The sequence below is a fragment of the Phoenix dactylifera genome, chromosome 14, assembly GCF_009389715.1.
Source record: "Phoenix dactylifera cultivar Barhee BC4 chromosome 14, palm_55x_up_171113_PBpolish2nd_filt_p, whole genome shotgun sequence".
NCBI lineage: Eukaryota > Viridiplantae > Streptophyta > Magnoliopsida > Arecales > Arecaceae > Phoenix > Phoenix dactylifera.
The window spans coordinates 18,715,409-18,731,917 of NC_052405.1; positions in this window are offsets into that span (position 1 = coordinate 18,715,409).

Genomic DNA, 16,509 nt, shown 5'->3' on the forward strand with positions numbered 1-16,509 from the left:
TAGTCGCTTATTAGGTTAAACTGCTGCTCTATGTGCTTCGATTTCTGGTGAGACCTTTGGCTCCTTAGCTAGTGCTATGGTGCCTTTGTTATCGCAGTAGAGTGTTATGACATCTGATGACATTACACCTAACTATGCAATGAACCTTTTAAACCAAAAGATTTCCACTGCACCCTTAGAGACGGCTTAACATTCAACTTCTAAGGTAGAATCTATAATGATCGGTTGTTTGGAACTCTTCCAATTTACTGAACCACCATTGCACATATTCTGATGTAGACTTTCTATCATCAATATGTGTGCATCCTTCTACCTTCAACTCTGATCTTCTCCCAAAGACCAAGAATATGTCCTTAGTTCTTCTCAAGTACTTAAGACTGTTCTTCACAGCTATCCATTGCTTCTTGCCTGGATCTGATGGACATATGCTCGTGACATTCACAGCATGTACTATATCAAGTCATGTACATAGCATGGCATACATGAGGCTCCCTATTGCTGATGCATAGGGGATCTTGCTCATGCGTTGAATCTCTTCAGATGTGTTGGGGCACATCTTCTTGGAGAGATTAATTTCATGCCTTAGGGGTAAGAGACCCCTTTTAGAGTTTTCCATGCTGAACCTTTTCAGCACTTCCTTTATGTACATCTTCTGTGATAGGCCAAGCATCCTTTTAGATCTATCTCTATAGACCTTTATTCCCAAAATATAGGATGCTTCCCCAAGGTCTTTCATGGAGAACCTTTTTGACAACCAGACCTTGACCGAGGTCAGCATGGGAATATCATTCCCTATCAGGAGGATGTCGTACAGTACGAGAAATACGACAGCACTCTCACTAATCCTTTTGTAAACACATGATTCCTCTTCATTTTTGATGAAATCAAACGTTTTGATTGCGTCATCGAAACGAGTGTTCCAACTCCGAGATGCTTGCTTTAGTCCATAGATGGACCTTTGCAGCTTGCAGACCTTGTGATCTCCATCACTGGAAGTGAAACCCAAAGGCTGTTCCATATAGATATCTTCATCAAGATATCCATTCAGGAAAGCAGTTTTCACATCCATCTGCCAGATTTCATAATCATGAAATGCTGCAATGGCAAGCTATGTTCGGATGGATTTCAGCATGGCTACAGGTGAAAAGGTCTCCTGATAGTCAATGCCCTCGCGCTGACTATACCCTTTCGCCACAAGCCTTGCTTTATAGGTCTCTACCTCTCCATTCGAACCTATCTTCCTTTTGTAGATCCATTTGCATCCAATAGGTACAGTACCTTCTGGTGGATCTACTAAGGTCCAGACTTGGTTGGAATGCATGGAGTCTAACTCTGATTTAATAGCTTCCAACCATTTCTCGGAATCGATATCATATATCGCCTCGTCGTAGGTTTTGGGATCCTGCGTGTGATCCCTATCTCCCACTAGGAACATTTTCTCGGTATCCTCTTCTAGTATACCTAAGTATCTATCGGGAGGATGGGAGACCCTACTAGATCTGTGAGGTGGTTGAGAGACATCGTGTACTGGCTCTGTATGAAGGGGTTCGATAGGATCCATGACTCGTTGCTTTTCAGAGACTTTCTCTTCAAGCTCAATTTTCCTCCCACTGTCTCTATCAAGGATAAACTATTTTCATGAAGATAGCATGGCGTCTCACAAACACTTTGTGATCCTTTGGGATAAAAAATTGTATCCTAATAACTCTTTCAGGATATTCAATAAAACGAGCATTAATTGTCCTATCCTCTAACTTGTCCGCCTGTTGTCGCTTGACGTGGGCCGGACATCCCCAAATCTTGAGATGACCAAGACTCGGCTTCTTACCATGTCATATCTCATATGGTGTGGTAGGAACGGACTTTTAGAGGTAATTCTATTCAACAAGTAAATAGCTGAAAATAGGACATCTATCTAAAGAAACAAGGGTAAATCAGTGAAGCTCATCATGGGCTGGACCATATCAATAGAGTCCGATTCCTCCTCTCTGACACTCCATTGAGCTGAGGTGTACCAGGAGGAGTCCATTATGAAACTATACCATTCTCCTTGAGATAATCACGAAACTCTCTATTAAGGTATTCACTTCCTCGATCTGATCGAAGAACCTTAATTAGTTTTTGTGCTTATTTTTCTACTTCATATCTAAGCTTTTTGAACCTTTCAAAAGTTTCATATTTGTGTCTCATACACATATCCATACCGTGAGTAATCATCGGTAAATGAAGTAAAAATTACAACCCCTAGCCTGCACATCGAATGGGCCACACACATCAGTGTGTACTAGGGTAAGTATTTCAGTGGACCTCCCTATGTCCTACAAAGGATAATTTGGCCATCTTTCCTTGAAGGCAGAATTCACAAATCAAATATGACTCGGAAGTCAATGAGCCCAAAAGCTCATGTTTCTCCAATTTGTTTATTCTGTCTTCTCCTATATGGCCAAGCCTGAGGTGCCACAAATACTTTAGATTTATCTCATTTTTGGATCTATTAGATCCTATGGTATTCACTGTTTGCTCAGGTATATTCACAGATACATCCATATGTATGTGATAGAGACTGTCAATCATAAAACCATGTTGAATCAATTTATTTTTTCAAATAAAAAATCTTTCTATGCTAAATAAAATACAGAAATCAAATTTCTGTTAGCAATAGGTAACAGTCCCTAAGTATCCTGAGCATATCTGACATACCTTCTGAAGGTCTGTCACCCTTCATGTTCTTTATGCTTCCCATATATGTAGGACAGTTCCTCTTCCAATGGCCGTCCATGATGCAATGGAAATACTCTTCCTTGCAATTGGCCTTTTTCTTGGAACTTCCTTACTTGGTGTTTTCTTAGTCTTCTGCTTCTTCGCAGGCTTCTTCTTCTTCCAAATAGACTCTCTCTTGAAAGTAGAAACCAACTTGACAGCGAAAACGATGCCTCTTGAACTTCTTCAAGGTCCCTAAGGTAGTTACCAATTTTTTAACAATTCTATTTTAGTGCATACAACCTTGTTCATATGGTAGTTTACTATAAACTATTCATATGAAGCTCGAAGGGATTGTGGGATCAAATCCGTTTGCAATTCCTTGTGCATGGTCATGCCGAGCTTCTCAAGCTTCTTCAAGTCCTTTATCATGGTCAAACCATGATCGTGAACAGACTGCCCCTCACGCATCTTTATCTTAAAGAGCCTCTTGGACACTTCAAAACATGCTGCACGACTCTGATCATCATACAACTCTTGTAGGTGATTTAATATGTTCCTGGCAGTCTCATGTTCTCATGCTAGCATTGTAATTCATTGGACATGGATGCCATTGTGCAACACCTAACTTTATTGTCATTGTTCGTCCACTTAACAAGCGTCTTACGCTGATCAGTGATCGGACGGATTGGTAACACGGGGATTCCATGGTCTAGCATATACCCAAATTTCTCATAATTCAAAATGATTTTTTTTTTTTTGAAATTTGCTGAGCCAATCTTTATAATTGGGTTTGGTCAAACGGTTGTTCTATAGGATATGAGTTAAGAGTCTAGAAGCTGACTTATAATCCTTAGAGAGTAAAGATTCTAGTTAGACTTTTGTACTTGATCCTAATCTGTTCTAAGGTCTTTTAGAACAAATGTAACTCCCACTATTTTCTCGAATTCCTCACACTCCCCTGGTAGGAAAACGGAAATCCCACACGACTAGGGTTTCTAGTGGGTACTGCGGTCCCACCGATTTACATGCCACCTCACCTAACAGTTATTGGTGACACATAGATTGATGAATGTACAACTCTTGTACAATGCTTCTCAAGCATGTTGCAGTGTAACTTGGTCTCTAAGCCATGAAAACCTCACCTAACAGTTATTGGTCTCATTTCTTAGTTAAGTCAGACCCACCGTATAACCGTAGGAATAAAGTCGTCATTGGGTCCTCACCTAACAGTTATTGGTGCCCAACCCCACCTTACCCTACAACATCTCATGTCTATAGAGAGGTCCAGCCCCCCGATGCAACTTGACCACTGTATCCAGCCGAGACAAATCAACATCAGAAAGGCCTTAGCAGCTCTACTACAGTGGAAGACCTATTGACTTAATATTGGTTAATCAGGTCTTAGTGTTTGCAACTTGAGCTCTTCATAAGAGGTAATCGAACAATTGGCCAGGTAAGCAGGTGGGAGGCTCCCCTTACTCAGAGAGTAAGGTCCTAATTAAGTAACCACCTTTCATGCTTTCCTAGACACCAATTAGATCAATTAATCTAATATGACTTGCTCATGTTGGTTCACTCTTGACTTCATTGAGGAGGTTTTAATTTAGGTCTCAATTGGGTTTGTTACATCACATGTAAACCTATCTACCCGACTTTCATTCACATCACATGCAAACGGCACATTGCAGGCAGTTATAATCGCAGCAATAATTAAAGCTAAACTTTAAATAGGTGATGATCATGGATTCTAGTTAGGTCGTATTACAAGCACATGCACGTCAATCGATCAATTGGTCTTCAACTCTTGAATTGGTTCCAAGCCTTCTTGATTCGATCCTTGACCAACTCTTGATCCAATCGCCATCAACCGCTTAGACCCCTGTTCATCTCATGCCTTGTCTTCAACTTGATCGTTGACGTACATCACATCACAGAAATACAACCAGATATAAAATAAAAATAAAAATAAATTACATCTCCCTTTTAGGAGGCACGCAGGCCTCTCAAAACATTAAACAAGATGCATGCAAGCATCTGAAAAATTACATGACATCACAGATCACATCGCAGGTCATTACATTTGATACCAAAAGGGTTTGAATCCTATGATCATCACCACATGCAGCAATTATAATTTTCAGATCTCAAAACTAACTGATTTTATCATGACATAGGTTGCTGATCATGCTAATCATGATTCTAAACTTTGTAATCTCATTAACAATGCAATTAGAATCATCATCTTATCACATAAAAATCAGCATGCAAAAATCAGCACCCCTGAAAAATCTGCATGCAGAAATTTTCAGCATGCATGATCATTTAATTTTCAGATCTAATAGGCCTTTAGATAATTAATTCTTACCTTAATCTACGAAGCCTAGGCTCTGATACCACTGTTAGAAAACCCACCCATGCCGCTGATATTTCAAAAAAAATCAGATGGCAGCGGAAGAGGCATGCGCGGGATCAACCGTTCATCGCATGAACGTTGTTCAAAAACCGTTCGTAGATAGATAAGGATTAAAACTTTTTAAAATACATTAGAAGATCAGATCTTCACCTTGTGCGGGTAGATGATCACCGCAACTGAAGTTCGTGGTCTAGGATGAAGGTTCGCTTGAAGCCGTTCAAATGTCCGGCCTCTACGGGTATCCACACGAAGCAGTGATCCGATCAAAGCTCTCTTGTCTTTCCGGGGTGCTAGCTCCCTTGCAAAGACTTCTTTTGATGGCTGATTTCCTCTCTTTCAATCAACCCTTGATTGTGCTTGAGAGGAGGAAGAAGAAGGATGAAGAAGAGGAAGAAGAAGGATGAAGAAGAGGAAGAAGAAGAATCCCCACGCAGCCTTCTTTCTTTTCCCTGCGTTGGAAGAAGGATTGGAGGAAGAGGAGGCGGACAAGGCTCTCTTCTTTTCTTCTTCTTGTTGGCGGCTGAACCAAGGGAAAGGGAGAGGGTGGCGGCAGCAAGGAGAGGAGAGAGCACTTCTTCTATGCCCTAGGTGCCGCCCACAAGTCCCTTTTTATAGACATGTGGAGCTCCTAACATTTAGGAGCTCTATCTTTCCTAAGAGGGGGCGCCGTCTCTTCTCCCTTCTCCACGTGGAAAGGGGAGGGGCTTATCCCCCTCCTCATGGTAAACCCTAATCCATATTAGGTAGGGATTGGAATGCCCTAATGTGGTCAAGCCCTAATCCAATTAGGCTTAGCCCAAGGGTGAACCAATTTGGATCCAATCTAGGTAAGTCCAAATCCAATTAGAACTTAAATCAATTTTGACTCAATTGAACTCTTCAATCCTAATCTAATTAGGAGTCTTATTGATTCATTAGATTAATAATTAATTGTGACTTAAGAAATCCTAATCCAAATTAGGACATATTTAATTTTAGTCCTAATCCAATTAGGACTCTTATTTGAATCCGAAGTCCTAATCCGATTAGGACTCTAGGAATCCTACTCCAAGTAGGAATCCAATTTTGATTCAAAACTCCTAATCTCATTAGGATTTCAGGAATTCTATTCCAAGTAGGAATCCCAGTCCTACTCCAACTAGGATTCCCAGTCCTAATCCAATTAGGACTCTAGGAATCCTACTCGAAGTAGGACTCTTGTTTCAAGTCCAATTAATTAATTTCCTTTTCTTTTTCAACTTCTTATCAATCGAATTGATTACTCGTGATTCATAATCACTTTTCAACCATCGGATCGGTCAATACTTCTAGTGTGTGTGACCCCATAGGTTCTATTCTGACCGGTAGTGAGATATATTGTGATCTCTATCACTATATCATTGAAAACTCCTTTCAATGGGTTGGAATGATTCCAACTCAACTCATTAGGGTTTATCGATCATCGAGATAATCCCTGTGAGTCCCACCATCCACCAGTGACACCTAGCAGCATGTAGTGGCTACCCAGCAGAATGGAATGATGAACCTCTAGGTGCAGTTAACATGTGATACAGTCCTACTATCGTGGATCCCTACTGGACGGAGGTCATGGATAACTCGTCAAACCCCTTCGTCTGTCATATGTCAAGATTTATTCGACTCGAGTTCGTTAGTGGAAAACTCTTTCTCCACTTTATATTACTGCCCTGGCCAAGGTCTTAGAACTCAGTCTAACAAATCACATAGGATCACTCCTCTTCTATCAAGGTCGATAGATTCCATGTAAGTGCATACCCTACTCCTACAGTGAACTTACTGCAGCCAATCTACACCACAGGGACGCATATGACTAGAGACCATGTATACGTGTAGTCAAACTTCAATAACCTCACTGTGAGTAGCTGAAGCACCGCAGGTCAAAGGACCAGTCATACTACTGCAACATCAAGCAAGTCACTGACGAGTGGATAGACATCCAAGTGACTTCTTGTCTTGGTCACGCTCAGTACCCTTGTTCTCTAACAAGCACCTGCACTATCACTTCAGTGTCCCTACACTATGGACTCAAGTCTCGTCCATCCAGAAGGAAAGTGATCTGTGCACTGATCGGATCGATCACCGTCCTCGTGATGATCCATTGATCAGGAGCATTTAGAAATTAATCACTAATGATACATGGCTCAAATTCTCAACTCTTGAGAATATGCATCATCATCTTATTAATTTCTTGGACGATTCATAGACACATAAATAATATGAATGATAAGATGCCTTTTATTTATTCAATAATAAATAGTCAAGTACAGAATTATGTCCCTAGAATTAACAATGTGTCAGCCAGATTGGCTTCTACGGCATACATCTAACACTTAGAACATTCCCAAGAATCTTCTTTTGATTCAAAAGGGAAAAATGTAATCAATGAAGAAGAAAATATGTCTTTTGAAGGGGTACACTTATTGCAAAGGGTAATAACCCCAAAATGGTATGTTAACATTACCATTAAGGTTAATAAAAACCTTATCATACCAAATATTATTGCTCGGATAGATTCTGGAGCAGATTTTAATTGCATTAAAGAGGGAATTATCCCTAAAACTTATCTGGTTAAAACAACTCAATCAGCTACTATAGCAGAAGGAACCAGATTAAGTATCTCCAATGAATTGTTGGATGCATATATTATTACAAAGGAAACAAGGATGAAAACATCCTTTGTAATAATAGAAAATTTGACACATAATGTCATTCTAGGAACACCTTTCCTAGACCAAATTATGCCTATCAATAAGGTAGACCATAAAGGAATAATATTCCGAAGAAAGGGCAAACAAATTAGGCTTCCCTTTGTGAACCCGAATTATGAGGTTATTAAACAGGTGATAACTCGTCTTAATGAAAAGGTGAACTTATCGCAACCACAAGAAATTCTTGATGCAGGGACAGCCAACAATGCTAGCTGCAGCCAACCACAGCAACAAGCTCTGGTAAGTAAGCAGGGACAATATCCCGAGGTAAGTTATTTACCTGATTATGCATCAATAATAGATGCTATAGAGTATTATAAATACTGGATTTGAAAATAGTCCTCCCTAACCTGTTTATCATGCAGGAACAAGATCAGGACAGAAAATTTTATCTGCTTGATAAATCAGGGGACGCAGTGCTAATAGCACTTCCCACTTGTTATGACAGGGGACGCAGTGCTGATGCACTTCCCGAAATATTGGGAATTATCCCCAAGGGACGCAGTGAGGAAGCACTTCTCATAATATGAGACGCAGTGCTGATGCACTTCCCGAAATACTGGGAATAATCCTACGGGACGCAGTGAGGAAGCACTTCCCACTTTTGGCATTCTGTTTGGAAGAATAGCCTTAATAGCAAATTGCTATATTGTAATAAATCTATTGCAACCAACTTTGTTCTTAGCCAGGAACAAAGTGAGTATTATTACTCGTTCTCAGAGAAGTATTCTGGGAGGTTATTGAACCAATATCATGATGAAGGGTATCTGAATGATAGAAGGTTCATAGAGTTAAAAAATAAATTAACTCCTTGGCAACAGATTGGTAATAGCCAATTCTGGTTAAAAGAAGCTAATAAGCTCTATAGCTATAAAAGACGTTAATAAGCGCTATAGCTAATTTCGATCAAGTCTTGCAGAAGAAGAAATCACTTCTTGCCCAGGACAAGTCCAGAGAAGATGCTCTGAACAAAGCTGGAGTAAATCGGACCAGCAGTGCTCGCCCGTGAAGCCAGCACGAGGAAGGACGTCCTCCATCCAACAGGAGGAATCGCCTTTGCAGAGTGGCTCAGCCCGAGGCCACTTTACATCACATCGGTGCTTTCCTTCAGGCGGAAGGAATCCCTCTCTCCGAGGAAAGATGCTTTCTTGGGCCAGAAGAAATCACTTTTGGCAGGAAAGATGCTTTCTTGGCAACGAAGGAATCCACTTTCGGCCGAAAGCAACACAGACTAATGTCACGTCACTCTGACGGATGGCATCTCCACCAGCAGAGGACAAGAAAAGGACGTACGAAGGAATCAGCTTTCGGCGGACCAAGGACACTGTGCAATAAAGCACTTTTGTAAAGCAGTACTGTTTACTGCTTACTTTTTACTGTTGAGTCCTTTCGGTCTTTCTTTTCCTTTTCTTTATGTCGTGTCATTCTTTATTGTTTTGTCTGTCGTCCACGTGAGGAGACAGTCTGACCCCGGACTCCAAAATAAATTGGAATCCAATGTAACCTGAGGTCTATTTAAGGCAACGACTACTCGCATTTGGGTAGGAGGAACCTTAGACAACCCCTTGAAGTAATAAGAAAATCTCTTTTGCTTCTGTCTCGATTCTTTGCTTCTTGCCTCTCTCCTTCCTTTCCCCCGCTTCCGCTCCGAGGGACTCGCGCCCCCTCAGGGCAGATACTTTCTGTGAGGCTTGAATGATTTGTTTTACTGCATTGCAGTTTGTCCTTAGCACAAATGGCTTGGATAACAAATCATTTTGGAAAAGGGATATAACTTTCATTATTGAAAGTATTCCTCTTTTCTCTTCAGGATACTTACTCTGAGTGGCATTCCACATGGCAGAAGTGTATCTCAATGAAACTTCTTTACCCTGTATTGGATCAAACTGTTTTAAGATTCCTTCAAAATAAATAGAGGAAGTTGAAACATGGATAATCTTATTCCAGTTTGGATTAGGTAAAGTGTTTTTAATTGGAATAATTTTTCCAAAACTGATGTAATATCCCTTAAACCTTAATGAGGTTTGGAATAAATTCATTTCATCAGATTTTATGGTGAAATTGTTATTAACAGTCACCATCTTAAAGATTTGTATATCTTTAAAGTGTTGTTCTACTGATTTAGAAAACACTATGACTTCATTGTTATAATTAACAATAAAATGTGAGAATGGATTATAAATCTCATTCTGTATTCTCTGGAATTCAGAGACTGCATTTCCTATGCCAAAAGGTATGACATTCCATTCGTATTGTCCGAATGGTGTGGTAAATGCTGTTTTATACCGATCACATTCCTTAATTGGAATATGATAAAAAGCTAAGTCTAGCTTGAACTTAGAAAAGATGAATGATTCACTCAACTTATCTAAGCATTCTTTCTGATTAAAAGATGGATATATTTTGCATCCTAAAGCTTTATTTAGATGTTTATAGTTTATAACCAATTTTGGTTTACCTCTAGCTTGTACTATGTTACTTTTAACATAGTATGCTTCAGAACTCCATAGTGATTGGGATTCCCTAATCAACCCTTCATTCAGGAGTTTGTCTATTTCGGTTTTACACAGATCAAGATATTTCTGTGTAGGTCTAGCCTTAGGAGGAATATCCTTTTCATTAAAGGATTCATCATAAGGTAAGGAAATAAAATGATTTTCCCTAGACCTAGTCGATAGGTTATTTCCTATCTGTTTCCCTAGATCCTTAATCCTTTTAATTATTAAAGGATCTTCAAGCTTTCCTAAGATGCTAAGTATTTTAGCCTGCTTTATAAGAAAGCTTAAGTAATCTTCTTTACAAGCTAACTTAATTTTAGCTTGCTGTATGGCTTGATTATAGCCCTGAGAGACATGAGGAGTTATTCTTTGCCTTTTCATGTTAGGCACTATGTCTCTTTTAGATTCTAACAGATTAATTTCTGTTTTTAATTCTTTAATTTCATGCCTCAGTTGATTTACCGAGACAATGGCTCTATGGTTATTGGTCAACATATTAACCATATGAACCATCTGATGTAGAGCTATAATCTACATCACTTTCTTCTTCATTAGAAGAATAGTAATATCTTTGTTCTTCCTCTTCTTCATTTGAAGAAGGATAATTTCTTTGCTCTTCTTCTTCTTCATTTGAAGAAGAATCTTCTATCGGATAGTCCCTAATTTTGGACTTCCAATAATGGACTGACAGAGAAGGCTGTCTATCCATTTTCCATCCTGATTTAGGATAATTATATTTTACTTCTTCTTCTTTATTTGAAGAAGGATATTTTTTCTCGTCTTCTTCATTTGAAGAAGAAGAATAGATCTTTTTCAGTTTTATTAACTGATATTCCCTTTTCTTGGATTTCCAATAATGGACTGACAAGGAAGCTTGCCTGTCAGTACTTGATTCTATATTAGAATCCAAGATTATACTTAGGAGTTGTATTTTGTACTTAATTCTGGGGACATAATTTTGTACTTGACTATTTATTATTGAATAAATAAAAGGCATCTTCTCATTCATATTGTTTATGTGTCTATGAATCGTCCAAGGAATTAATAAGATGATGATACATATTCTCAAGAGTTGAGAATTTGAGTCATGTATCATTGGTGATTAATTTCTAAATGCTCCTGATCAATGGATCATCACGAGGATGGTGATCGATCCGATCAGTGCACAGATCACTTTCCTTCTGGATGGACGAGACTTGAGTCCACAGTGTAGGGATACTGAAGTGATAGTGCAGGTGCTTGTTAGAGAACAAGGGTACTGAGCGTGACCAAGACAAGAAGTCACTTGGATGTCTATCCACTCGTCAGTGACTTGCTTGATGTTGCAGTAGTGTGACTGGTCCTTTGACCTGCGGTGCTTCGGCTACTCACAGTGAGGTTATTGTAGTTTGACTGCACACATACATGGTCTCTAGCCATATGGGTCCATGCAGTATAGATTGGCTGCAGTAGGTTCACTGTAGGAGTAGGGTATGCACCTATAAGGAATCTATCGACCTTGATAGGAGAGGAGTGATCCTGTGTGATTTGTTAGACTGAGTTCTAAGACCTTGGCCAGGGCAGTGATATAAAGTGGAAAAAGAGTTTTCCACTATCGAACTCAAGTCGAATAAATCTTGACATATGACAGACGATGGGGTTTGACGAGTTGTCCATGACCTCCGTCCTGTAGGGATCCACGATAGTAGGATTGTATCACACGTTAACTGCACCTAGAGGTTCATCATTCCATTCTGCTGGGTAGCCACTACATGCTGCTAGGTGTCACTGGTGGATGGTGGGACTCATAGGGATTATCTTGATGATCGATAAACCCTAATGAGTAGAGTTGGAATCGTTCCAACACATTGAAAGGAGTTTTCAATGATATAGTGATAGAGATCACAATATATCTCACTACCAGTCAGAATAGAATCTATGGGGTCACACACAATAGAAGTATTGACCGATCCGATGGTTGAAATCGTGATTAGGAATCACAAGAAATCAATTTGATTGATAAGAAGTTGAAGAAGGAACAAAGGGAATTAATTAATTGGACTTAAACACAAATCCTACTTCGGGTAGGATTCATAGAGTCCTAATTGGATTAGGACTGGGAATCCTAGTTGGAGTAGGACTGGGATTCCTACTTGGAATAGGATTCCTCAATCCTAATGAGATTAGGAGTTTTGAATCAAAATTGGATTCCTACTTGGAGTAGGATTCCTAGAAATCCTAATTGGATTAGGACTTTGGATTCAAATTAGAGTCCTAATTGGATAGGACTAGAATTAAACAAATCCTAATTGGATTAGGATTCCTTAAGTCTAAATTAATTAATAATCTAATGAATCAACATGACTCCTAATTGGATTAGGATTGAAGAGTTCAATTGAGTCATGGTTCATTCAAGTCCTAATTGGATTAGGACTAGCATAGATTGAACCAAATTTGGCTAATCCTAATTGGATTGGGATCAAACCAAAAGAGAGGCACCCAATCCTCTTTAGAAGAGGATTAGGGCATCACAAGAAGGAGGGATCACGCCCCTCCTCCTCTCCTTGTGTGCGGCATGAAGAAGGGCCGGCGCCCTCCCTCTTTGGAAAATCATCTAGGGCTCCTACTTTGGAGGAGCCCTTGATGCTTATAAAAAGGACCATGAGGCCGACGCCCTAGAGTATTGGAATCCTCTTCCTCTTGTGCCGTGGCCACCCTCTTCCTCTCTTAGTTGCAGCCGCTAGCAAGGGTAGAAGCTCTCCAAGTGTTGGCGGCCTCCTCCCCTTCCCTTCCTTCATCCAGCGCAAGCAACAGAAGAAGGCTGCGTAGGGGCTCATCTTCTTCCTCTTCTTCCTTCTTCTTCTTCCTCCTCTCAAGCACTTTCAAGAGTTGAAAGAAAGAGAGGAGATCAGCCATCAAAGCTATCTTTGCAAGGGAGCTAGCACCCCGGTGAGATAGAGAGCTTGGATCGGATCCTACTTCGTGTGGATACCCGTAGAGGCCGGACGTTTGAACGGCTTCAAGCGAACCCTCTTTCAAAAACCACGAATTCAGATTTGCGGTGATCATCTACCCGTGCAAGGTGAAGATTTGATCTTCCTATTAGTTTTAAAAGTTTTAATTCTTACCTAATTACGAAAGGTCTCGAAACAACGTTCATGCGATGAACGTCGATCCCGCACATGCCCCCTTTCCGCTGCCATCTGATTTATTTTTGAAATATCAGCGGCATGGGCGGGTTCCCAACAGTGGTATCAGAGCCTAGGCTTCGTAGATTAAGGTAAGATTAAATATCTAAAGGCTTATTAGATCTGAAAATTGATTGATCATGCATGCTGAAAAATTCTGCATGCAGATTTTCCAGGGGTGCTGATTTTTTACATGCTGATTTTTATGTGATAAAAAGATGATTCTAATTGCATTGTTAATGGGATTACAAAGTTTAGAATCATGATTAGCATGATCAGCGACCTATGTCATGATATAATCAGTTAGTTTTCAGATCTGAAAATTATAATTGTTGCATACGGTGATGATCATAGGATTCAACCCCTTTTGGTATCAAATGTAATGACCTGCGATGTGATCTGCGATGTCATGTAATTTTTCAGATGCTTACATGCATCTTATTTGATGCTTTGAGAGGCCTGCGTGCCTCCTAAAAGGAGATGTAATTTATTTTTATTTTTATTTTACATCTGGTTGTATTTCTGTGATGTGATGTACATCAACGATCAAGCTGAAGCAAAAGCATGAGATGAAAGGTGATCCAAGCGGTTGATGGCGATGGGATCAAGGGTTGATCAAGGATCGAATCAAGGAGGCTTGGAACCAATTCAAGAGTTGAAGACCACTTGATCGATTGATGTGCATGTGCTTGTAATACGACCTAATTAGAATCCATGATCATCACCTAGTTAAAGTTTAGCTTTAATTTGATGCTGCGATTATAACTGCCTGTGATGTACCGTTTGCATGTGATGTGAATGCGAGTCGGGTAGATAGGTTTACATGTGATGTAGCAAATCCAATTGAGACCTAAATCAAAACCTCCTCAATCAAGTCGAGAGTGAACCGACATGAGCAAGTCATATTAGATTAATTGATCTAATTGGTGTCTAGGAAAGCATGAAAGGTGGTTACTTAATTAGGACCTTACTCTCTGAGTAAGGAGAGCCTCCCACCTGCTTACCTGGCCAATTGTTCGATTACCTCTTATGAAGGGCTCAAGTTGCAAACACTAAGACCTGATTAACCAATATTAAGTCAATAGGTCTTCCACTGTAGTAGAGCTGCTAAGGCCTTTCTGATGTTGATTTGTCTCGGCTGGACACAGTGGTCAAGTTGCATTGGGGGGCTGGACCTCTCTATAGACATGAGATGTTGTAGGGTAAAGGTGGGGTTGGGCACCAATAACTGTTAGGTGAGGACCCAATGACGACTTTATTCCTATGGTTATACGGTAGGTCTGACTTAACTAAGCGATGGGGCCAATAACTGTTAGGTGAGGTTTTCATGGCTTAGAGACCAAGTTACACTGCTACATGCTTGAGAAGCATTGTACAAGAGTTGTACACTCATCCATCTATGTGTCACCAATAACTGTTAGGTGAGGTGGCATGTAAATCGGTGGGACCGCAGTACCCACTAGAAACCCTAGTCGTGTGGAATTTCCGTTTCCCTACCAGAGGAGTGTGAGGGATTTGAGAAAATAGTGGGAGTTACATTTGTTCTAAAAGACCTTAGAACAGATTAGGATCAAGTACAAAAGTCTAACTAGAATTTTTACTCTCTGAGGATTATAAAGTCAGCTTCTAGACTCTTAACTCATATCCTATAGAACAACCGTTTGACCAAACCCAATTATAAAGATTGGCTCAGCAAATTTCAAAAATAGTTTTGAATTGTGAGAAATTTGGGTATATGCTAGACCATGGAATCCCCATGTTACCAATCCGTCCGATCACTGATCAGCGTAAGACGCTTGTTAAGTGGACGAACAATAACAATAAAGTTAGGTGCTGCACAAAGGCATCCATGTCCAATGCATTACAATGCCAGCATGAGAACATAAAGATTGCCAGGGATATATTAAATCACCTGCAAAAGTTGTATGGTGATCAGAGTCACGCAGCCCGTTTTAAAGTGTCCAAGAGGCTCTTCAAAGCCAAGATGCACGATGGGCAGTCTGTCCATGATCATGGTTTGACCATGATAAAGGACTTAGAGAAGCTTGAGAAGCTTGGCATGACCATGCACAAGGAATTGCAAACGGATTTGATCTCGCAATCCCTTCCAGCTTCATATGAATAGTTTATAGTAAACTACCATATGAACAAGGTTGTATGCACTAAAATAGAATTGTTAAATAAATTGGTAACTATCTTAGGAACCTTAAAGAAGTTCAAGGGGCATCGTTTTCGCTGTCAAGTTGGTTTCTACTTTCAAGAGAGAGTCTATTTGGAAGAAGAAGAAGCCTGCGAAGAAGCAGAAGACTAAGAAAACACCAAGTAAGGAAGTTCCAAGAAAAAAGCCAATTGCAAGGAAAAGTGTTTCCATTGCATCATGGACGGCCATTGGAAGAGGAACTGTCCTACATACATGGGAAGCATAAAGTACATGAAGGGTGACAGACCTTCAGAAGGTTTTTCAGATATGCTCAGGATACTTAGGGACTGTGACCTATTGCTAGCAGAAATTTGATTTCTGTATTTTATTTAGCATAGAAAGATTTTTATTTATTTGAAAAATTAAATTGATTTAACATGGTTTTAAGATTGACAGTCTCTATCACATACATATGGATGTATCTGTGAATATATCTGAGCAAACAGTGAATACCATAGGATCTAATAGATCCAAAAATGAGATAAATCTAAAGTATTTAAGGCACCTCAGGCTTGGCCATATAGGAGAAGACAGAATAAACAAATTGGAGAAACATGAGCTTTTGGGCTCATTGACTTTCGAGTCATATTTGATTTGTGAATTCTGCCTTCAAGGAAAGATGGCCAAATTATTCTTTGTAGGACACAGGGAGGTTCACTGAAATACTTACCCTAGTACACACTGATGTGTGTGGCCCATTCGATGTGCAGGCTAGGGGTTGTAATTTTTTACTTCAATTTACCGATGATTATTCACGGTATGGATATGTGTATGAGACACAAATATGAAACTTTTAAAAGGT